Source organism: Podarcis pityusensis, assembly GCF_964106645.2.
Source record: "Podarcis pityusensis genome assembly, chromosome: 12".
Taxonomy (NCBI): domain Eukaryota; kingdom Metazoa; phylum Chordata; class Lepidosauria; order Squamata; family Lacertidae; genus Podarcis; species Podarcis pityusensis.
This window is the reverse complement of record NC_138037.1, coordinates 38,063,141-38,087,484: the sequence shown is the minus strand read 5'-3', so window position 1 is coordinate 38,087,484 and position 24,344 is coordinate 38,063,141. Positions and strand designations below refer to the sequence as shown.

Genomic DNA, 24,344 nt, shown 5'->3' with positions numbered 1-24,344 from the left:
TACTGTATGAAATGTGGTTTGAATTAAAAAGGAAGAATTCCTGAAAAGTATTCTAAATTGAACACAACTTCTCTCCCAATGTTCACATTCAGATGTACAGAATCTGTACTGAATCATCCCGCGAATTGGAGCATATGTTAGAATTTGTTTAAGCATACCTTACACAGTTTACACATGGTTCAATCTACCTATCAATTAGAAATTAGAGCCAAATCTACAGGCTTCAAAAGTAAATGTGGAACCACGAATACCACTACTGTATAATTTCCAGGAAACTCCATGCTTTCACATTTTTAGAGTGCCCTAGTAGCAAACTGACCGAAAATGATCACAGGGAATATTTCAATTAGAAACGCTGTTGCAGGAACGGTTCCAGTTTCTGCAACGTAGTCATAAGTTAACCAAATGTCCATTTATTTGCCTAAGGGAAGCTGATATGTTCCCTGAAAACTTATTAACCTTTAGCAAAATCCAAATCACTGCTTTCGCTCAATCAATTGTGCCTGACACATGTCATTTTATCATCTGTGTCACTGGGAACATGTTCACTTCTCCCACCAGTCAAGGGTAAATGAGGTGATCCAATCCTGTTCCTATAACTGACTGAGAAAAGAAATGCACAGCTTTGGAAAACCCTGACCTGAATAGCTCTTACACTCAATCTTACCTAAATGTACAGCAGTTTTATTCACTAGCAATTTGCAAATATAATGAAATGCATTCAACTTGGAGAAAAGAAGCTAGGCTGCCATATTCAGCACGCTACAAACAAACAGGAGCTAAAAGACAAAAAAAGGAGGGAACTCAACTCATGAGAAATCAGCCATACAATGATCAACATTCTATACTCAAAACAACACTTCTATAAGTATGGAGTGAAAAACTCTAGACTATTGGCAAACAGGTGTAGGAAAAAAATCACTCAAAACAAGAATACACTGCATCACCAAAAAATACAGCAACATAACATTCTCCTCCATAGAAATAACCTCAGAATTTGTGGAATTTTACTCCAACCTATACACTTCCCACAATCCACCAGGGGAGGAAATTAAAAAACTCCTAGTAGGACTAACCATGCCAACCTTAACTGATGAAGAAGATTCATGGACAGTCCTATTACACTGGAGGAAATAGATACTGTCCTCATAAACCTGAAACGACTCAAAGCCCCAGGCCCAGAAGGCTTTACAGCAGAATTCAAAAAGCAATTCAAAGAACCCCTGACGCCCTACATGACCTGCCTATTTAACAACATCAAAAAAGGGGGGCCCATTCCTAAAACCTGGACCTCCTCCAAAATAGTCTCTATTCCAAAACCACTCAAAGACAGCCTCAAAGTAGAATCATACCACCCGATCTCATTAATAAACCAGGACTACAAGATATTCATATTAATCTTGGCTAGTTGCCTAAAAAAAATTCCTACGCAAACTAATAGCCCCAGACCAGACTTGTTTTGTCCCTGGCCGCAATATAACAGACCCCATCAGGAAACTACTGAATCTGATTGAACACAGCATGGAAACTAACCTCCCACTGACAATTAAGTCCCTATACAACCTCAAAGCTTTAGATTGCCTAGAATGGAATTACCTATTAGCAGTACTAAAAAACATGAAATTTGGTCCCAACTTCTTACAAACCCTCAAAAAAATCTACTCCCAAGCCTCAGCAAAATGCGGAACTAACAATATGGACTCTAATATCATAGCAATTCAAAGCAGTAACTAGGCCCTTGACAACCTCAGAAAACCTCCTCCTAACAACAAACGGACACGGCAAGGGGATGGTATCCACAATATACAAAATACTGCTACAAAATCTGACAACCCCCCCCCCCGACATAATCAAAAAACAATGGGAGGACAACATAGGTTATGGAATTAACCCCACCCAATGGACTGGAATGTGGTCTATCCTCCCTTAAATCCATCTCAGCTAAAAGAAAAAAACTCACCCTGAAACTCACTTACAGATGGTACCTAACACCATGGAAACTAGTGCTGATATGCCCAGAAGCCTCACCAAAATGCTAGAGAAGCTGCACCTCCACAGGCACATACCGCCACATGTGGTGGAATGTCCCAAAATCCAACTCTTCTGGACATCAGTCATATAGGAAATATGCAAAATAACTAAGCAAGTATTATAAGCCACCCCAGAATTGGCCCTACTGAACATCTTCCAAGATAATAATGCCCACTCACATAAAGAGCTCATAACCCACCTACTCTCAGCAGCCAGAAACATCAGAGCCAGACACTGGAGAGACCTGTCAGGAGTAAAATAAAACTGCTCCCAAACAAGCCAGTAGCCAGATGTAAGTGTAACAAAAGAGCATTAGACGTTAGAAGCTGAGGATTAATTCATATGCTTAATTAATTAATTTAACAAGTCTTACCCACTTGTTAAAATGCACATTCATATACAATCACAAAAGAATAAAAGGCAGATAAATTATAACCAAGCAAAAGAAAAACGCACACATCCGCATTGCCACGAAACTCTAACTAACAAAGGGCTGGGTGAATTACCAAGTCTTCAGCTGGTACCAAAAGTTCAACAGAATTGGTGCCATTCTTATCTCAGAGGGGTGGGAATTCCAAATCTGGGCTGCCACCAGTGAGGGCTTCAGCTAAACGCAGCACAGCCAGGCATGCCTCCCTGGCAGATCTTAGCAACTGGGCAGGTCTACATGAAATCGAGTGTACTCTTAGATATCCGGGGTTCAAGTTCAACAGGACTTTATAAACCAATACAACTACGAAGCAGGCTCAGTAGCATATTGGCAGCCAGTGAAAAATGGTTATGTGCTCGTGGTATGCTACCCCTGATAGGAAAGCTTGTCATAGCATTCTACTTGCCACAAACCAACTTCAAGGGTATAGAGTATATTATAGGTATCCAGTCTTCAGGTTACCAGCACATGGGCCACAGTGGCAAGGCTCTATATGTCCAGGGATGGACAAACCTGGTGTACCAGGCATATACCATAGAGGACACTGGAACCTCCAGAGACACTAATGTATCTAGGGGCACTCCCAGGAACCCCAGACTACATACCTGTTGGTTCAGAAGGACTTCCAGAAAAGAAAACCTACCCAATTCCTGGTCCTGGTTATGGCCCTCCCACATGACCGCTGTCTCGTCAGGATTCAGCTTCAACTTATTGGTCCACATCCAGCCAAACACTGAGTCCAGGATGTGCACAGCCTCACCCGACTCAATTGATACAGAGAAACAGAGCTGAGTGTTTTAGAGGCAACGACAACATGGACTTGGCATCTGCTGGCATTTTGGAACATATAATTACCATAGACATCCGCCTTTGTGCTAACCTTTACTAGAGTTCGGGGTTTCTGGGCTCTTGTTTAGCTGGTGCTACCTACTGCCTATGTTTTTTCGGCATGATGCAAAAACTGCTAGAAATGTGTAACAGTGTGTTTAGTGACTTATCTTGTATACCCTGATTCAACAGAAGCCAAAGCAAATCCCTCTGTCTCTTTAGTCCTGAAATGTAACCTATAAGCGCATCTCAGTGACTGCAATGAAAACAAAGGCTGAAAATTAAGCTCTATGTTAAATTTGCTACAAAAGGCAGAATCTTCAAAGAGAAACATTCAGGTTACCATCCTATAGCACAGGAATGGTGAATCTTTCATAGCTAGCTTTCTGAGAGCTGGGGACCATTCTGTTGGAAGAGGAAAAATGGGCAGAAGAGGATGGGGCTCTTCCATCTGTATAATATAGCTACGTTTCAGCTGTACCAAATGAGGGGTGTTGCCTGTGGAAAGCCTACCGGGTTGGAAAGCAGGGCATTCAGATTCCAGAACTGAGGTTCCCTATCCCTGCTAAGACATTTACCTAGATCCTAGAATAAAGCCCCACTGAATGCCATGGAACTTACCTCTGGGTACAAATGCATGGGATCACACTGTTATATCTGTGCTGAGCGTTTTGCTGACTTATTTTATTTAAGCTTAGTTATGAAACATATAGGGACGCAGGTGGCGCTGTGGGTTAAACCACAGAGCCTAGGGTTTGCCGATCAGAAGGTCGCGGTTCGAATCCCCAAGACGGGGTGAGCTCCCATTGCTCGGTCCCTGCTCCTGCCAACCTAGCAGTTCGAAAGCACGTCAAAGTGCAAGTAGATAAATAGGTACCGCTCCGGCGGGAAGGTAAACGGCATTTCCGTGCGCTGCTCTGCTTCACCAGAAGCGGCTTAGTCATGCTGGCCACATGACCCGGAAGCTGTACGCCGGCTCCCTTGGCCTATAGAGCGAGATGAGTGCCGCAACCCCAGAGTCAGCCACGACTGGACCTAATCGTCAGGGGTCCCTTTACCCCTATGAAACACATAAACAGCATCTTTGGGCTCAGGTTTTAACTGTTCCTAAAACTGTGTTACCGGTTGTATGAGAGTCTTATCATCAGCCTGAAAACCCTCAAGATAGGTTAGTAGGCATAATAAGTTGGTGTTAACATTTACATCCTTCAGTAATGTGCTTTCTTTTTTTTTAACGGACTTGCAAAACTTATAATTTTTGGCTTCCCCCAAAGCCTAGCACATTTTCTTGAAGAGTTGCAGTTATTTTACAGGATGTCTCTAAGGCATGTCCTAATTCCGGAGTTCTGCTAATTATCTCCCTAGGAGTGCTGTTCTTGCAAAATAATTAATATTCCAAATATTAAACAGCCTTCTGTTTGAATTTAAAAAGCACTGCCATCAAACAAATCACATTCTGGAAAATATGTCAACCAAGTTACAATTTTTATTAAATTCTAGAAAACAGCAATAACAGCTAAAGAAACTCTGATCATTTCCTCGTGAAATAGCACGAAAATTTGTACAGCTAAGCTTTTGTACATCATAAAAAAAATCTCAGAAACGATTTTAATTACTCATAAAAGTCTACAAGTATCTTGGAAATATTTTTTCAACTAACAGTGCCATCTTATGCATATTTAACTCAGAAGCAAGCCCTACTGATTTCAGTGGGGTTTATTGGAAGTATGCTTGCAAATGCATAGGACCATATTGCTCTATTTAATGTCTTGCCTAATGAAAACTTCTGGAGAACTCAATAGCTTGAGTCGCTTTTGTAACATTTTGGCTACAATAAATGTTTCCCCCTCTATAATGGGCTGACATGGCTACCTTTTTCCATGGCTCCATTTTCCAGCTGTGGACAAGAGGTCAGCGCAAGCAAAATGTATTTCCTGACTACCTAATCAAGGCTAAAGATGGGAGTAGGAGGAAGAGGAAAGTCTGTGTGCCCCTTACGTTCCCCTCTTTCCTTTTGTAATTGTCAGTTGACCAAAACCTCCTAGTGTGTGGCAGGAAACAGTTGAGCTAGGAGGAGGAAGTCTCCTCCTTTTTAAGAGGTTCCTACCTCCTATTGTTCCACTGAAGGGAACTTCTAAATCATTTCAGGATGTCCTCTTGATCCTGAATGAAGACAGTGGTATACAGATAGCATCATAGCTAAATAGACCTGGTGATACATTTTATACCTTTTAATGGCTACAAACATTTTATAATCTGCCCAAAGGCAGCATGTTTAGTTGCGTCACTCTCATAACAATTTGGCTTTTCAATGTTTTAAAGCAAATCTCTAGACCCAAATCTTTCCAAACTTTTCATGTTGGTGACGCACTTTTAAGACATGCATCATCTGGCGACATGGTAATTCAGTTTTGCTAGCAAATCAGGGGTTAAACTAACCCCTTTCCCGCCCCAGAAGGAGTGCGGGGAGTGTTTCCACAACATACCTACACACTGCAGCCGACACACTAACGTGTCGCGACGCAGTTTGGAAAGCTCTGCTCTAGACAAAGGCTTATCCATTGAACATGTTTAGACTAACTAGTGGAACCAGGAACAAGGGCAATTTAAGAAAAATATTTTATTTTATTTACCGTGTTTATATACCACCTTTTCTTCAAAAGGTTCAAAGTACACCCCTCCATTTTAACCTCACAACAGCCACGTGAGGTTGGTAAGACTGAGAAAGAGGGAGGGAGGGACCCAAGATCGTCCAGTGAGCTTCATGACCAAGTTGAGATTTGAACAACACACTGGCTTAGTCACAGTCAATATGCCCCCAAAGTATTGTTCAGCTGCCCAAGTATTGCACCAAGGTGATGATGGACTTTGCTGAATACTATAAATAAAAATCATGTTTGAGAAATGTTTGACTAAATTCATCCCAACAGCATTAGCAAGCTTTTCATAGTTCACTTCTACCTCTAACCACGTCAACATGGTAATGAAAAACCTCCCCTTTATGAATTAGCGAGACTTCTCTTTTCCTGTTCTCTGTCTTAAAGGAGGCCAATAACCCCCATTCAAAGAGCTGCTTCAATAAATGTAGATCACGATACCTGTCGCAGGGCAGTATTGCCAGGGTGGAATTGACTTCACAGTGAAGTGTTCTAGGCTGGTACATCAAACTGGCTTATAACTACAGCTACTCTTTGAGCCCCTGGCAGCTGCTGGTTTTCAACAGCTCATGCAAGCTGACTTTCAGCTGTGCTGCAAAGGGCTAAATTATCTGCGCAACTGCTGATGCCATATGCTGAACTCAGCATGGATCAGTTTTGGCACTTAGTCGCTATTGCAATCCAATGCCCCAGAGGGAAGACATAAAGAATCATTTCCTGATTCCAATAATAGAAAAGAACTTCGGTGGGAATAAAGACGCCTAACTGCCCATTCTTTTATCATTGGCTATGGAATGGATCAAGCGATGGCATCATTAGGCAATTTCTACTTCTATTCATTATTCAAATGGTTTTGAAATTCTATCAAAAACAAGTCATTATCACCATCTTTTGATAAATGTATCTGATGACCTTTCAGGGAAAAGACATTATTTTGAAGTATGATTATGCAGTAGGCCTTACGTACAGACCACTGACATGCTCTCTCTACGCTGAAGTATTTTAAAAGGTCAACACTCATAATTCTTTCCATGTATTCTACCAGAAATACAACAGAAATTAGTTTGGGAGAAAATGCAGGATTCTCCACCAACTAATACTGTCTAATCCTATGCATGTCTACTCAGAAGGAAAGCCGAATGAGTTCCCAAATGGGTAGAGAGGATCACAGCCTTAAAGTGAATATGTGGTTTCTTGCTCTGCCGATGATGTCATTTGCATATTAGACAAAAACATGAAATGCACTGGAACCAGAAATTCCAAAAGCACCTGTTATTTTCACAGCATTTAATTCCTTCCCAACTGATGTAACGGAATAAATTGCTTTCTTACTTGTAACCAAACTAATAATCTCAGCTGAATGTAAGCTCTAGATAGCATCAAACCTTTCAATATTACTAAATGCTACACACCATGCTTTAAACATTGAAATATGAGAAATAAAATATGACCTTTTCAAAACTAAAGGTCACATGTACAGAAAATGGTCTGATACACAACCACTGCTTCATAGTGCAATCCAATCTGTCAGCGTTGCAGTAGACTGAATGATGCAATAATGCACGGGGTCTTTTAATTTATGCACTCCTCACTAATGTGTTTAAGTGAAATAAATATGTTTTAGATAGCAATGAGGACATTTTCCTCAAGGGCAGTATCAGACTATCCCAATAGAACTGGCTGCTTGATGTATGTACAGAGATCCTGTCTTTTCCGGACACTTTTATTCCCTGGGGAAACAGGGAGGAAAAGCGTTTTCTTGCTTTGCTATACTTTATTAAATTCTGCACTCATTTAGAAACGTGCACTTTGGCAACTGTTCCTATGAAACCTGTATCAGAAGGGCAAGGACTAGACAGCAAGCAGCTTACTATGCACACTGCCACAGATATATGGTGTACAGCACCAGTGGTCTTGAAAACTGTGGAAATTCATTAGGGAAGGATTGCCTGGTCTCTGCTCTTTAATGCCACCACTGCAAATGACCAGGGGGCAAAATGGCAGTTTCCAGCAAAGCAGAGGTCAGGTGACCCAGGGACCCAATAAGCCTGCTAGTTGCTCTGTAGGAGGAGCTTGCCACTCAGGACCAAGTCCAAGGTGCGACTGTCAAACAGAATCCATTCTGGAAGTCTCTTCGACTTTCAAAACATTTGAAAACCAAATCGCGGCTTCTGATTGGCTGCAGGAAGCTCCTGCAGCCAATCAGAAGCTGCGGAAGCCCCATTGGACGTTCGGGTTCCAAAAGAACGTTCACATACCGGAACAATCACTTCCGAGCTTGTGGCATTCAGGAGCCAAAACGTTCAAGTTCCAGGGCGTTCGACAACCAAGGTATTACTGTACTCCTGGTTAGAACGGCTACAGGTTCTGGGTGACGATTACAGTATGGCCTCATCCCCACATCTGCTTGTCTATGCTTAGAAAGCACAGATCCAAGCTAGTTTTCTGTTTGCCCCACTGTTTTCCCTGAAAAAAACTGCTCTTTAGCACTGAATCAGAGCAATCTGGAGGAAACCCAAATTGATATTTGCTTCAATTCAGCGGTAAAGTTGAGGTTTTCCTGGGGGAAAGTAGGAGAAGCAGGAGTCTGGATGACCCCTAAGTTACAGACGGGGTTGCAGTATGTTGGAAGAATCGGGTTTGCATGCTGGGAGTCCTCCTGGACCCAGTGTTGCTCCTAGAGAGCCAGGTAGAAACTGAGGTCAGGAGTGCTGGTCACAGCTTAAGTGTATGTGCTAAATCACACGTTCCTGGAACAGGAGGGCTTTTGAAGGGTATCTGCTGATACAAAATGCTGCAGCTAGAGTTTGATGGGGAGCAGGTTTTTGGGACCATGTAACTCTGTTATTACGCCAGCTTCACTGACTTGAGATCTGTTTCTTAACCCAAATCAAAGGGCTCGTAATTAGCACCAAAGCTCCTAAACAGTTTAGAACCGGAAAACTGGTTGCTAAGATCACTCCTAGTATAATATTAGAATTTAGCAGCCAAACAGGAAACACAGGCAAAGTCACCTCTGAGCAGTAGTTGTAATGAGGGTTCAATACTATGTTGGCTCAGTTCAATACTGTTTAGTACTCTCAGACATAGGTGACTTTGGTTAGCAATGTCTCACTGCATTTACGAAATCCGAGCTCTTCATCAGCATGCTTAAGAAGATAAAGGCTTCATTGCATATTTTGCTCATTTAGTATCATCCAAACTCATCCGAGCTTCCGAGGCACAGGTCTGCACTCTTCCCATGTCCAAGTGAGCTTCTCCACCCCATGCTTTCCCTATGGAAATCTGCTCTTTAATGTTCTTGGCAATCTGCAGAAAACTCGAATTGCTGTTTCTTCCAATTCGGCATTAAAGAGCAGGTTTTCCTGGAGAAAGCGACAAAAGAAAGTTAGTTTTCAGACACAGACTGGGGAAGTGCAGACCTAGAAAGCATGGGTCAAAAGTGTGGATGAGCCCTAAGCCAAAGATGTTGTGCTCTACAGATCGGGGTACCTTTTCATTTTTTAAAGAAATCACCACACCCTACTCCTATATGGATTTCTAGCATCACCCATTTAGGCAGCAATGTAAAATTGCATAGTCTTTTCTCCAGCCAGATCAACTGATGTGCCACAGTGCTTTTACTCGTTAACTCTCATTATTTTAGAGGAGGCTTATGGGTGGTGCTTGTTGAAGCATATTACAGCTTCCACATTCCTCTCTCTGTTAAAAGGCATTGCTTTAATTCTAGGAGACAAATAAGAAGAATAAAAATGCACCCTCTGACTAAATAACACTGCGTAGTTCAAACAAAAATGAAATGTACTGGGCAATCCTTTCCAAACATGATTTCCATAAACCTGATTAACACAGAGGCTGAAAAGAAGCATGCCGTGTGTGTGTGTGTGTGTGTGTGTGTGTGTGTGACGGTAATGGGTAATCAGAAATCAGTATAAACGGGAAATGAACTGCCTCGGGTAGGTGCACAGTAAGAAAATGAAGAACTGCAAGGTGTGTGTGGCTCAAGTAGTTTCAGAACCGCAAAAGCAGGCCTGAGCTAGAACATCCCGGTAATGTTTTGCTGCCACGTTTTCCTAAAATATTTGCCTTCCATTTGAAAGCTTGACACTCTTCCGTTTATTTTAGCTGAAGCTTGCTTAACAAAAGGAAACAGTCATGTACAAAGTAAATTAAAAAGCACAGGCTGCATAATATAAAGAAATCTAATTACTGCGCTGCAGTGTGTGCTGCATAAATTCTTCTACAATTCGCTTGTACTCACTCTGCACTTCTGATCTCACAATTAGTGCAGTCGTATTATGCTTCCCTAATGCAGACATTAAAGAACAAATAATAGACTTGAATGTAAGTGCTGCTTGTACAGGAAACTCATGGGGGAATTCTGAAGTGAGTCTATTATAATCCTTGCTCACAACATTTTATTAACAGTTAAGAATGGAAATAAAAAGTTCAAGACAAATTGTCCTAACCATATCATTCAGAAATTTATAGATCCTGACCTAGTTCTGTAAGTTTGGTTGTACTACTGCTGCTGTTAACTGAATTTATATCCCACTTTTTCTCCAAGTACAGTGGTACCTTGGGTTAAGAACTGAATTAGTTCTGGAGGTCCATTCTTTAACCTGAAACTGCTCTTAACCTGAGGTACCACTTTAGCTAATGGGGCCTCCCACCACAAGATTTCTGTTCTCATCCTGAAGCAAAGTTCTTAACCTGAGGTACTATTTCTAGGTTAGCGGAGTCTGTAACCTGAAACGTCTGTAATCTGAGGTGCCACTGTAGTCCAAATCATTATATATAGTTAATCCCACCCATCTCATCCTCACAAAAACCCTGGGAGGTAGGTTAGGTTGAGAGATAGTAACTGAACCAAGGTCAGCCAGGAAGCAATGTGGCTCCTCAATCCTAGCCTGATAGTCTAATAATGGTACTGGCTATGCAAAAGCTGTTCACAGAAGAATGAATCTTGTTTCCTGAGACTCACATGGAAAACTACTACATGGTCTCAAAATCTTCAGTTTCCTTTTCTCCCACATCTTTGCCAGCTTCATTGATGTGATTCCTACAGACCTGCTTGATTACCACTAGAATTAGTGATACGTAAGTGTAAAGTGTGTAAAAAAAAGGACATGCAAAATATCCTGAGAGCAATCCTTTGCATATCCCAGTAGCACTGGGAATGACCTGTATCCGAAACTTTCCCAATTTCATGCATTCTTCCAGACAGTATGAGCTATTCTTGTTCTCTAGTCTAGACTACATCTATGGTCATTGCTTTCCCCTGTGCAGTGTGTGTATGTGTGTGTGTGTGTGTGTGTGTGTGTGTGAGAGAGAGAGAGAGAGAGAGAGAGAGAGAGAGAGGGGGGAGGGGCTGGGATCGAAGTAGAGGAGATGTGGCTGTTAAATGGTGAGCAGGGGCAGAGGGAGGAAAATGCATTGCAGGGTGAGAAGAAACTGGAGGGAGAGAAGGAAGGTGCTGCCAGGGCCAGTGGGGAACTATAGTGGATGGAGTAGAAACAGATGGAACAATGGAAGGAGATAGGTAGGAGTAGAAGCACAGCTCCCAGTTAAATGTAAGCACACATTTAATGTCATTTGCAATTTGGGCATTAGCCCAAGAACCGGGAGGTGGCGAAGTCTTAAGGGCTGAGTCATGCACGCAGATGTCCATCAACTGGTTACTTGTCCGCATCCCCAGCCTGGACACTGCAATGCACTTTGTGTGGGACTGGCCTTGGCAATGGCTTGGAAGCTGCAGCTAGTGCAGAGTACAATTGCTAGACTGGGAAGTGGGGCAGCCTGATGGGACCATGTGTTACTAGTTCTGAAAGCGCCCCACTGGCTGCCAGTGAGCTACTAGGCCCAATTCAAGCTGTTAGTACTAGCACAAAAAACCATGAATAGCTTGGGACCCAAATACCGGAAAGAGAATCTTCCCCAATATCAGCCATCTTGGCCTTGATGATCAGGAGGGGAGGCCTGGTTAGCAATTACCTGCGGCAGGGCCTTCTTGGTGGTGGCTCCCTATTAGTGGAATGGTCTCCTTTCTGTCATTATTAGCATTCAGGTGATTTTTTAAATATTAAAAAAAAATGCCTGAAAGATGCTGTTTTTGGTAACCTTGAAATTATTAGCTGTAATGGCATGTGGCTGTTTTTTCTTTTTCATTTAATGGTGTTAGATGTTCTTAACGTGTTTTTTATACATATTCTTAATCATTTTTAAGCATGTTTTATTTTGTAATTGTATTGTTTTACTGGTTTGCTTTTTGCAGCCCTGGCCTCCTTTGGGAGGAAGGGCGAGCTAGAATGCAATAATAAATAAATTTCAAGTGATGCCTTGCATGTGTGGCTGGCCCATTGGACAGAGCTTTCACGTGACAGACAGAACTTCTATATTGCTTAAAACCCAATGCCTTTCAGTGCAATCTGTTCATAGATTTGGCTGCCAGTCATCAAATAGAGTAATCAAGTAATGCCTAGGTCAGGGGTCAGCAGGGGTCAGCAACCTAAGGCCCATGGGCCAGAAGTGGCCCGCAGAGGTCATTTGACCAGCCCACGAGCCGCCCCTGAACCAAGTTGCTTGCTCGTGCGCTGTGCTAAACCGGCACGGGGACTTGCTTGCGCAGACGTCGAAAATCATGTCTGCGCAGATGCAGATGCCAAAAATTGTGGGTGGGTGCACTCACAATCCGGCCCACAGAGGGATCTCCGCAGGACCGATCCAGCCCAGGCAGGATAAACCTTGCCGACCCCTGGCCTAGGTGTACACCAGCCCTAAATCTCTTTGCTCGACTCGTAGGGAGGGCAATGCAACTGCAGGTAGAGGGAGGCACAGCCAAAGCAATTTAAAGAAGGCAAGGTTGACTGAAGCCACCAGCTGTCTGTAAGGAGCAAGGTGAGGCAAGAGACATCAAATGATGCAACTGGCAGAGAGGTGGGCACAACACAGTCCTTACCGCAAGTAATTACAGGACAGGTTGTTCGGAATTAAGAACAGGGGCAGGTTCTGACTTGGTTTTACAGTGGAGTCTGATGCATTAAAAACTGAGTCAGGAGATCTTAGCCCCAGAAGTGGCAGCCAAACGGCTCCATGGACTGTCTGTGCACTGAGAGCAGGCAAAGGAATTTTGCTTCAGCAAAAACAGAAAGCTAAAATACCTGCTTTCGGCCAATGAATGATTCTATGAACTCTGGCAGAACAGATGCCAAGCATGATTTTGAAGCAGGAAACATACGTACGTCTGTCTGTCTGTGTGTGTGTGTGTGTGTGTGTGTGTGTGATAGATAGATAGATAGACAGACAGATAGATAAAAGAGTTTGGATTTGGATTTGATATCCCGCCTTTCACTCCCCTTCAGGAGTCTCAAAGCGGTTAACATTCTCCTTTCCCTTCCTCCCCCACAACAAACACTCTGTGAGGTGAGTGGGGCTGAGAGACTTCAGAGAAGTGTGACTGGCCCAAGGTCACCCAGCAGCTGCATGTGGAGGAGCGGAGACGCGAACCCGGTTCACCAGATTACGAGACTACCGCTCTTAACCACTATACCACAGATAGATAGATAGATAGATAGATAGATAGATAGATAGATGATAGATAGATAGATGATAGATAGATAGATGATAGATAGATAGATAGATAGATAGATAGATAGATGATAGATAGATGATAGATAGATATATGAGAGATTCCTGTTCCTAATCAGGGTCTTTCTAAAGTCCCCACAAACAGCAGCTATGCATGACTCAGGAAAATTCACAGGGTGAAAAATGAGGCCAGCACTTAGTCCTCAGGGGGCAGTCTGGCCCTGTGCAAATATTCTAAATACACAGGGGGAAATGTGTTTAATCATTACCTCTTTGTTTAACAAAACAGGATGAAAACTTAATCTTTGTAGTGTAAGGGAACTTCAAGTGATGTGGGAGTGAACTCTGCCATTTCCTGACAATCCTTGTCCCAGAATTGCTGATGTAAGACAAGAACAAAAGCGCTCACAGTTAAGTGTGTCCAACTGTTTAGAATTTCAAGGGGGTATCTGATAAAAATCAAACTATTGTATTCAGTTTCATTGTTAATTGCTAAACAAGATGACCTTTTTTGTTATTAAATATTTAGTGATTAATGAATGGAATTTGGCTCTTTCTATTATTTCAACCTACATTCTGTCATACATTTATGATAATTTTTAAGAGTGTTGATCTGGAACTTCCCTCATTCAGGGAGTCAAAAACTTGCAATCATTTAATTAAATTTCTGCAAAATATGATAATACAGAGAAGATTTCCTTTGAGGATTAAGAATAATTATATGCAAATTTGCATTTAAAACGATAGCTAAAAACAGCACAAAGTATGAAACTTACACCACTCAGCCTGCATGTATTACTTCAGGTCAATGATATCTCACTTTGAGCAAAGACAACAGAGAAGTAAAGAAAACACAAAGCATTTGCCGACTTCTTTTTTAAAAAAATTATTTGCCTACCTCAGCTGCAAGTTTTAAATTCTTGCATCCATTTGCAAAAGACTAGCCAGGTAAGTCTTTTGTTATACTGCAAATTCCTTTCACAGTCTCTCCCCCCCCCCCTTGTGATCTGCCATCCATTACAAGCAGGTAATCCTTCTGCCTTCTTGCATTGTTCTACACTCAGTTTTCAGTATCAGTCTCTATCTTCATTGTCTTCCCCATCTCCTTGCTATCACCAAGTGTCTATACTTCCATGCATTGGCTCCCTAGACTTGAACACTGGTTTAAACTTTGGAACATAAGGGTGGTCATACCCCTTGTGTGTGTTTGCCACTCTGAACTCTATACAGTAATCTTATTGCAACATGCTGCTGACCCTGGTCCTGGGCAATGCAACCTTCAACCCTGCTATTTGCACAGATTCAAAGAATCCTTTCTCTTAAGGTAAAGGGACTCCTGACCATTAGGTCCAGCTGTGGCCGACTCTTGGGGTTGCGGCGCTCATCTCGCTTTATTGGCCGAGGGAGCTGGCGTACAGCTTCCGGGTCATGTGGCCAGCATGACTAAGCCGCTTCTGGCGAACCAGAGCAGCACACGGAAATGCCGTTTACCTTCCCGCATTTACCTTCCTATTTATCTACTTGCACTTTTCCATGCTTTCGAACTGCTAGGTTGGCAGGAGCAGGGATCAAGCAACGGCAGCTCACCCCATCACGGGGATTCGAACCGCAGACCTTCTAATCAGCAAGTCCTAGGCTCTGTGGTTTAACCCACAGCGCCACCTGTGTCCGTCCATCATATCTACCTGCTTTATTAATGGCAGCTGAAGACTGATACATATTTATGGACAAATGCTCCGTAAAACGAAGTTGTTGTTAATTGGAAAATTCAATGGAAATATTGCAGTTCTCAAGTAGGACTGCATTAAACGGCCACCCAATTTACTTGAGGGGGGCATATGCAGTGCTTAAGGCCTCATCCTGTTGACTGCCTTTCTTTCCCTGACATTCCACCCCTTCTCCCTTTTATATTACAGAGTTCTTTTCTCTCTCTCATGGTCAGTCTCAGAGAATCAATGATCTTGCTAATGATCACTGAGGCAGCCTTCAAGAAGCATTGCCCAGAAACGAGCATATATGTGTATTATCTTTCAACACAATTCCTGGGAAAGAAAAATCACTGAAAGGACTGCTTTTTTATTCTTTGGAAATGCTTCATCAAAAGTGCCTCCCTTTCAGTTTAGCTTTCACTGTAAGTCCTTCTATGTTGAATTACAAATCTTCAAATACGTTATATTAAAAAAATGCCTTTTCTTCCCTTTCTCCCTTTTTGTTATTATTTCTCAGCTTCACAGGAACTTTGGATGCTGCCTGTTTGAGGCACAAAAAGCAACTTCTGGTGGATAGGTACAGCAGGTAGATGCACAAGACCCACTGCAAAATGGATTGTACTGTGCTGATTGTACTGTAAAACCTTTGGAAGCACAATGTCCCTGCTATGTATTTGAAGCTAAATAAAATGGATAAAACAGGGAGGGGAGACTTGGACCATAAAGAAGGCTGATCGCCAAAGAATTGATGCTTTTGAATTATGGTGCTGGAGGAGACTCTTGAGAGTCCCATGGACTGCAAGAAGATCAAACCTATCCATTCTTAAGGAAATCAGCCCTGAGTGCTCACTGGAAGGACAGATCCTGAAGCTGAGGCTCCAATACTTTGGCCACCTCATGAGAAGAGAAGACCCTGATGTTGGGAAAGATGGAAGGCACAAGGAGAAGGGGACGACAGAGGACGAGATGGTTGGACAGTGTTCTTGAAGCTACCAGCATTAGTTTGACCAAACTGCGGGGGGCAGTGGAAGACAGAAGTGCCTGGCGTGCTCTGGTCCATGGGGTCACGAAGAGTCAGGCACGACTAAACGACTAAACAACAACAACAACATGAACTAATCTTATGATTCTCAGTTCTGGTAGGCATATTGGAGTGCAGACAGCATACCTGCCATTTATCTTGCGAGATATTCGTACGCTAAAATCTTGACATTCAAGTAGGGAAGGAACCCTTGCGAAATGCCCAAATTCAGCCTCATCTCTCTCCTTTTCTCTGCCTCCTTTCTCCTTTTCTCACACTTATATCTGTTCCTATTCCTCTGTTAATTACTTTGTTCTCCTGTCTCCTTCTCCCCTTTCTTTCTCATCTAGTGCAAATCTCAGGGCTGCTGGAAAGGAGGAGCTAATGCATGATGACAGGAAAACCGGAAATAAGAGTCCTTCCCTTGCCAGCTGTACTTGCTAACATCTAAGGCCAGGAAAGCATGTATATAAGCCCTTTGTACAGCCAGAGAGGGGGAGGGATGAATGCCAGTCTTTAAATGCATTTCAAAACTTTGAAAAAAACTACAGCTCTTGCTCAGATATATAAAGATCATTTAAAATGTAGGGCTGCTTGATTTTTAATGAAATGTTTAAAAGGATTCCCACGTCAGTTCAAATTACCAGACATGTACACACATACATGCCAGCAAAGAAATGGGATCCGTACAAAATGCTTCTCTATTCTCACCACTTCTCCTATTTAATTAAATCCAAGCCCATTTGCATTTCTCACATTTGCATGAACTTTGTACTTCAAAGGCTGATTTTCTGATTAGTGCAGCCTAGCTCCCATTAGTTGTATAAACAACTAGGAACCGAAATCAGAGCAATCTGTCTTGACTTAATTTTTAGTCTCTGCATAGGGAGTTCTTCACAATCTCTTCCCTTGTGGTTTGTTTCCTTTGGTTTGGTGTAATTAATCTTTGATGATTTGCCCATCTAGTATGGTCTTTACTGAAGAAAAGGGCAGGGTTCCTTTTCCCTTCCAGTAGGAGCAAGTATTTTGAACTGGTAAGAAAATCGGGGTAAGAAATTTAGAGTAAGTGGATTGAAATTAATTCAATAAATATAAAGTTTTCTGAGCCATTGTTGATCTGCTCCAGATAATTTTATCCACAAAATTACATGAGAGAGACTTTGTTGGTCTTTATCTCAAATTAATTTTGCTCATCTACAGCACATCCCAATGTAATCTGAGCCAATTGTAACTTCTTCCAGCAAAAAAATACAAAGGCGAGGGCTGAGAAGGCCATGCAATTCCTGGTTTCACTTTTCAGGAGGAGGCAACACAGAATAATTTGCATGAAAGAAGTCTGGATCAATTACTCTTTCAAATCATTGCCTAGTCTCCATTTATAAACATCAGAACATAAGAAGAGTCTGCTAGATCAGGCAAACGGCCCATCAAGTCCAGCCTTCTGTTTCCACAGAGGGCAACCAAATGCCTATGGGAAACTCCCATGCAGGATTCAAGCACAAGATCCCTCTCCTCTCCTGCAATTTCCAGCAACTGGGATTCAGAAGTACAGTATTGCTGCCTCCAACTGTGGAGTACCCAACAAAGCAGAGAAAGGTCTGTTGATTCTTAATAGCACTTCAGAGGGGACACTGGGTTTTTCTATACATATTATTTAAATACAAAAAATACGCAACTTCTGAATTAACAGGGGATATCAGTGCACAGTTCGATGAAACTGGCCCATGCAATAATTCCCTTCATTTGAGCTCTTGTTAATTAAAGACGCTGGAGGAACTCCACCCAATTTCCTGCTTCCCGCTACCCGGCTAGAAGAAGCACAACAGTAGTTGTTAAATCAAAAGCGTCTTGCAGCATAACGTTTTCCTCCACGGTAATGCTTTTTAAATGACTTCCAAGCAGGAATTCCTCCTGAAAGTGTTTACACCATAGGTTTCTCCGACAGTATGCATGGAAGCTATGCAAATGTACTTGGGATACAGAATTTCTGTTTCATTAGCAAAGGAGTTTGATTTTTGAAGGCCGGGGGTGGGAGGTCAATGGAAGAATGAACAGGATTATGTTTATAATTGCAGGCCTTTATGAAATTAGTGCCAAGCTCAAGGTCTTAAGCTGCATTACACCACACATTCTTCAGTGCTAAACCTGTAAGCCTAGAATTTTATTATTTACTTCCATACTGCACTCTTACCAGGGCCCTCGACTTACTGATGGAAAAGCTGGGAAGATTTAGCAAGAGAAGGAATAATAAGCATCAAGAGTTTTGAAATGGGCGTATTCATTGCTCAAGTACTAGAGCGCATTCTGTTAATCCTACACACAGGTTCCATCATGAAAATAGCCCTGAACTCACAGATCTATCAACAATAATACATTAATTGGTTGGCTTCTAAAATATTGTGCAATATTTCATCATTCCTTTACCTCCTGTATAGCCGCTGGGATTTGGCTACTTTAAATATATTTGTTGTTTCTGTTTTTTGTTGTTAGCCTGGGTAATGGGCCACTGAGAGAGCAAATGAAGGGGCAAATGGGTAGCCCCGCCCCCTCCAACTCACAAATAGTTAGAAAGACAAAAGCAAAGTCGAGAATAGGGAGTTTGTGGAGAAAATGTGAGCCAGAAGAAAAGCAGCAAGCTGGAGAGCCAGAGAGATTATTGATTTCTGTTTGAATCCAAGGCTGTGGCTAGTGGGAAGTAAGGCCCTCTTGGGGTGTGAATGCTGTGAACCCCTCCATCATAGGCTCCGATTGTATATATGTGTAAATAAACAATATATCATAAAGACACCAGAGTCTCTGTTGTACCTCATTCCAAAGGAAACATGTATGTACCCTGGGTAAACTCCTGGAACCCCTGGATTCTCGTGCTGCTCAGAGATTGGGGTGTCATGCAAAAATATACACTGCCCAACAATGTGGTCCACAATCTATAACATTCAAAGACTGCATATCTTTTACAAAAACATTAGGAAGCCATGTCAGATTTGAAGAGGCAGCTCTCAGAAGAACAGCATGTAAATACATAATTAAAGGATGCTGCTTAACACGATGCATGATTCTCTATTGCACAATATGCAGGCAGGCAGGAGTAGAGTTATTTGGCACCTGGGCACCTGGTTCCCATCACACTAAACATTTGGCAGTCGTAATGTACAGAGAACTGCAGCAGGGCTCACAGGACGGACCTACTCCTGGTTACCCTTATCACTAAAACCAGAAGCAGTTTGGCCTTGGTTCTAGGTAACAACCAATAGTCACAACCAGGCTTTCCATAGAACAAAACACAAAGAAAACCAGCACGCATGAACCAGTCCATGCTGCAGGCAAATTGCCGGAAGGTAAAATAAATAAATTTATTTCGGTTATTTAAAAGTAACCTTTCTCAAAGTTGCATTGCTTATTTGCACATTGTGGTTGTTATGAAATGAAGCAGTCAGCAGAACTCACATTTTCAAAGTGATTATGCAAAGATAAAAATTCCACAAAGCTCTGTATGTGTAAGTAAAGAATAAATCGAGCACAGCACATCAAGTCTTTCTTCTGAATCACAACTGAAGGCATGCGAGTTATACCAGAAATGTCTCCAAACCTAGTCAAATATTGAGATGCCAGGATTTACCGAACGAACATTGTAATCCGCTTGGCAGATGTCAATTTACACACACACATTTCCCATCTGCAGATTTTGCAAATTAACATTCACATCCTAAGCCTTGAAATACCAACAGATGAATGTGTCATCTGTTCCAGAAAGCAATACGGTTCCATGCAAATGCACTGGCATAAGTGGTCAGGGTATGTCAGGATCAACCAGGAGCTTCTTAGGCATAGCTGTCAAGCGTCCCTTATTTGGCGGGACAGTCCCTTATTCCAGCGCCATGTCCTGCTGCTGTCCCTTATTGATGATGTCCCTTAAATAAGCTACTAAAGTTAATGGGGCCCTTTCTATGTCCAGCTATCCTTTGTCAACAACAAATTATTGCTGTTTTTTTGCGTTGAATATATGCTAAATGGTAATTTATGGACCTAATAGGTATCTAAAGCCATTTGCACGCAACAAAATATGTATTTTATCAAAGTAATTGTTGATCCCTTATTTTGGCTGCTGATCCCTTATTTTCGAGGCTGCTGGTCCCTTATTTTCAAATCTGTAAGTTGACAGCTATGTTCTTAGGCTATGTGCTGATGTGCTTCCTGGCAAACTACATCAAGGCTGAGAAGCAGAGGAAGAAATGGCAATACAGTACTGCTTTCCCAGGGCCCCAGCATATCAGGCTGGCAACACACTGCAGGTAGCCCATTGATTCTTCCTAACCTGGCTTAGCTATAAATATTTATAGGTCAGGTCAAAAGATAAGGTCTAAAACTCCTGCTGGCCTGGTTTGCACATTGCTTTAAATCAGGGGCAGGAAACATTTCTAGCCCAGCAGGCCAAGTCTGACCTGCGGGTACAGACATCAAGAGAACTTCTTTTTGCCTGTAGAATTCAGAAGCCCTTCTCAAAGTGCCATATTATGCAGCACTTTAAATGGGGCTTCTGACAATCAGCAGCCCCGTTGAGAACACTGTACAATATAGCACTTTGAGAGGGACTTCTGAAGATATTGCACCTCTCAAAAGACGATCTTGTCCTGATCTTTGAAGGGGGGCTTTGAAGGAGTCTGGTTTGTTTCATCCCTGGTATACTGAAGAAAGGAGCAGACGAGGAGCAAAAAGTGTGGTCTTTTCCACAGTGTGAACAAGCATACAGTGGTACCTCTGGTTATGAACACTTCAGGTTACGAGCTCCGCTAAGTAGCTGCTCCTGGTTGCAAACATTGTCCCAGGATGTGAACGGAAATCGTGCGCCAGTGGCGCACACCCAGTGGTAGGCCCCATTAGCGAAAGCACGCCTCAGGATAAGAACGGTTTCAGCTTAAGAACGGACCTCCGGAATGAATTAAGTTCATAACCAGAGGTACCACTGTAGTATGTTTCAGTTGTTTTAATGCTTTTTTGTTTTCTGCCTCAGGCTCCTTTGGGAGGAAGGGCAGGATATTTTTTTTTAAATAATGATTTTTTATTTATTTTTTTAAAAATGATCTGATGAGTGAACCTCAGCAAGGGGTAGCCCAAATGTGGTGTATTCAGTCAGATGGTACAGAGGTAGTTTCATCGCAGTAGATGGAACTAAGAGGAACTAAAGCCAAGGACAGCTCGGGAGTAGCCAGCTAGGCAGCCCAAACACAGCAGACAAAAGCTGTACAGTGATACCTCGGGTTACAGACGCTTCAGGTTACGACGCTTCAGGTTACAGACTCCACTAACCCAGAAATAGCACCTCAGGTTAAGAACTTTACTTCAGATGAGAACAGAAATCATGCGATGGCGGCACGGCGGCAGCGGGAGGCCCCATTAGCTAAAGTGGTACCTCAGGTTAAGAACAGTTTCAGGTTAAGAATGGACCTCCGGAACGAATTATGTTCTTAACGCGAGGTACCACTGTATAAACAACTGCAATACAGATGCAGGCTGTGTTCACTTGCCTGCATCCCAGTGCAACAAGAGGACAAGTTTGTAAAGCGACTGTAAATGTAAACTCATTTGTTTGTAGCAGTTCGCTCCCCGGTGATGAATTGGGTATAGTTTGTGTTGCATGACCCCTACAGAAGTGGAATGTCACGAATTAGCATTCTTTTAAATATTATTTCTCACACAAGTGTGTGTGTGCGTGCGTGCGTGTGTGTGTACAGGGTTATGTTCTATATCAGAATTCTTGACACATGTCATCTGTGTATGGTGGGAAGCAGGGATGGGAACTTCAGCCATGAAAACAGGCTGCAAGAGTAAGAATTCGTATAAACAAATGAAGGGAAATATACTTCAGTTCCATTACCATATGTGAATAGTCTGGTTTGTCTGAGCCCAATGAGGTGATGTTGCAGCATGATTACAATAAAAAGCAGCCGTACCTGTTCTTGAGGTGCATGCATGCTGTTACAAGTCAGCAACTTAGATTTATATGCGCAATTACAAAAGCACAGAGAGAGAAAATGACACTCCTTTCCCCTCAATGTCCTCTATATGAACATATGCGTCATACTGTTCAACATTCGAACTAGGGAAAACTACATATATTTTGGAAGACAACGAAGCTTTTCCCTACCTATGCATACACCAGGCCTGCCTGGAATTACTTAGAATATTGCCTGAATGCATTTAGGAAAAAATTAGGAGATCACAGCAAATATCACCAAAAGTGTAAGTGATAATTGAGGGCTGCTTTCGCTTGCTTTTCCTGACGCAGTTAATCTCCATGAAGGGAAAAACGTGTGTTGTATCATGTAAAATGCATGAGCGTTTTTTGAAGGAGTTGCTGCAGGTATCACTTGTCAAATTTGTGTACCCGTGACACCAAAAAATATTCTTGCTGCAATTCATGTATGACAAAATATATACTATCCCCCTACACAGAGATTAAGCTGCTCCATGTAGCAGCCTCCAAAGTAGCCCTTAACTGCTCCCACAGGCTTTAACCAGTCACACTTACTTACTTACTTACTTGAAAATCAGTCCCATTGCTGTCAGGAAGACTTAACTTCCAACTACATGTGCTTACGAGAAGATGATAATACATTAATATGCTTATGAAGAACAGCTGGAGTTCTGGAATAGTCCTTTTAATGCCACTGACATTCCATGACAGGCTTCCTCAACCTCGGCCCTCCAGATGTTTTTGGCCTAAAACTCCCATGATCCTTAGCTAGCAGGACCAGTGGTCAAGGATGCTGGGAATTGTACTCTCAAAACATCTGGAGGGCTGAGGTTGAGGAAGCCTGTTCTATGAGCTGCTGAGCTGAGACATTATTTCCTAGGGCTAATGCCAACCCAAAAAGTTAGGATACCCTCCTGCATCTGCAATTGGGTCCAGAACAACCAAAAATCTAGTGCAGTAACAACCATTATTATTAGTGCTGTTAAATTACATCACCTTCAATGCCCACTGCCCTCAACCTCTGCTGAGGCACACCAATAATCTAATTTGGATATGTGGCAAGCAAGAAATCCAATGCTGGGAGCATCAATATGCTTCTTTGTACATTCTCTCCTATGCATTAGTCCCATTGGCAAATATATTCTAATCTCTTGTTAAGGAGGAGTACTTAAATTATGAAAACCAGTCCTTGCCACATACTAATACTAATGTGTTTACTACATTGGTAATTATTTCAATTTCCCTGAAAGCATTTACTCTAACAGAAGCAGCAGACATGGCTCAACTACCCTTGAAAGTTTCCATCTGGAAAAGGTAATAAACTGATAATTCAGATATATCTGATTCAGCTGTCAAACACTTTCCCCAGAAATATCAAGGGATGAAGACTGCATTTAAATGCGGTGAAAGAGACCTAAACTGGGGATCCTATTACAGAAAATTCAGAACGATCATATTGCTCTTAATGGATTCAAATCAATTTCTTCCAAATAACTTTTATATATTCTGGAACACAGAAGCTGTAATGACATTTTTAAAGAAAGCTATTTTCCTGAGTATGACAAATTTGAACATCTGAAAGGCAAGAAGTGTTGTTTGCTGTATGCAAATTGAAAAAAAAGAAGTGTTTTACAAAGACTTTAACTATAGCTTTGTTAGTTACTCATAGAATCAGAGAGTTGGAAAGGACCCTAAGGATCATCTAGTCCAATCCCCTGCAATGCAGGGATAGGCAGCTGTCCCTTACGGGGATCGAACCTGCAACCCTGCGTTATCAACACCATGCCCTAACCAACTGAGCTGGCAATTCAAACAACTTTTTAAAAGCTGGTGTGAAACCATTTTCCTGCACCAGTTCTTAATCAATTGGAACCTAGTATTGGTCCTAATTAATAAACTGCTAACATCATGAAATAACAAGCTCCATTGCTTCAGTCAGTGAAAAGATAAAGCTTACTAGTTGTAAGCAATTCTAAAGCATAGTTTAGTGTTACAAGACAAAAAAGGAGAGCCTTAGATTGTCCTCTAGTGCAGTTCACAAGCTTTTGCTTGCACTTTAGATTAACTACTGCTTAACTACTGTTCATCTTGTCATTCATGCTTTAAT

At 42.1% G+C, this 24,344-nt stretch overlaps 1 protein-coding gene and 1 long non-coding RNA gene across 3 annotated transcripts in view; one reads left to right on the top strand and one right to left on the bottom strand.

The window, feature by feature from the left end:
- The window catches only part of CHN2 (chimerin 2), a 145,117-nt gene that overhangs the window by 101,166 nt on the left and 19,607 nt on the right, over window positions 1–24,344 (bottom strand). The window lies entirely within an intron of this gene.
- LOC308459587 lies at window positions 8,058–19,084 on the top strand. 2 transcript variants are annotated; one of them, XR_013978191.1, is made up of 4 exons: window positions 8,058–8,277; window positions 13,823–13,917; window positions 15,450–15,664; window positions 16,626–19,084. It is a non-coding gene; the product is annotated as an uncharacterized lncRNA (long non-coding RNA). The 2 variants fall into 2 exon arrangements; XR_013978190.1 differs by lacking the exon at window positions 13,823–13,917.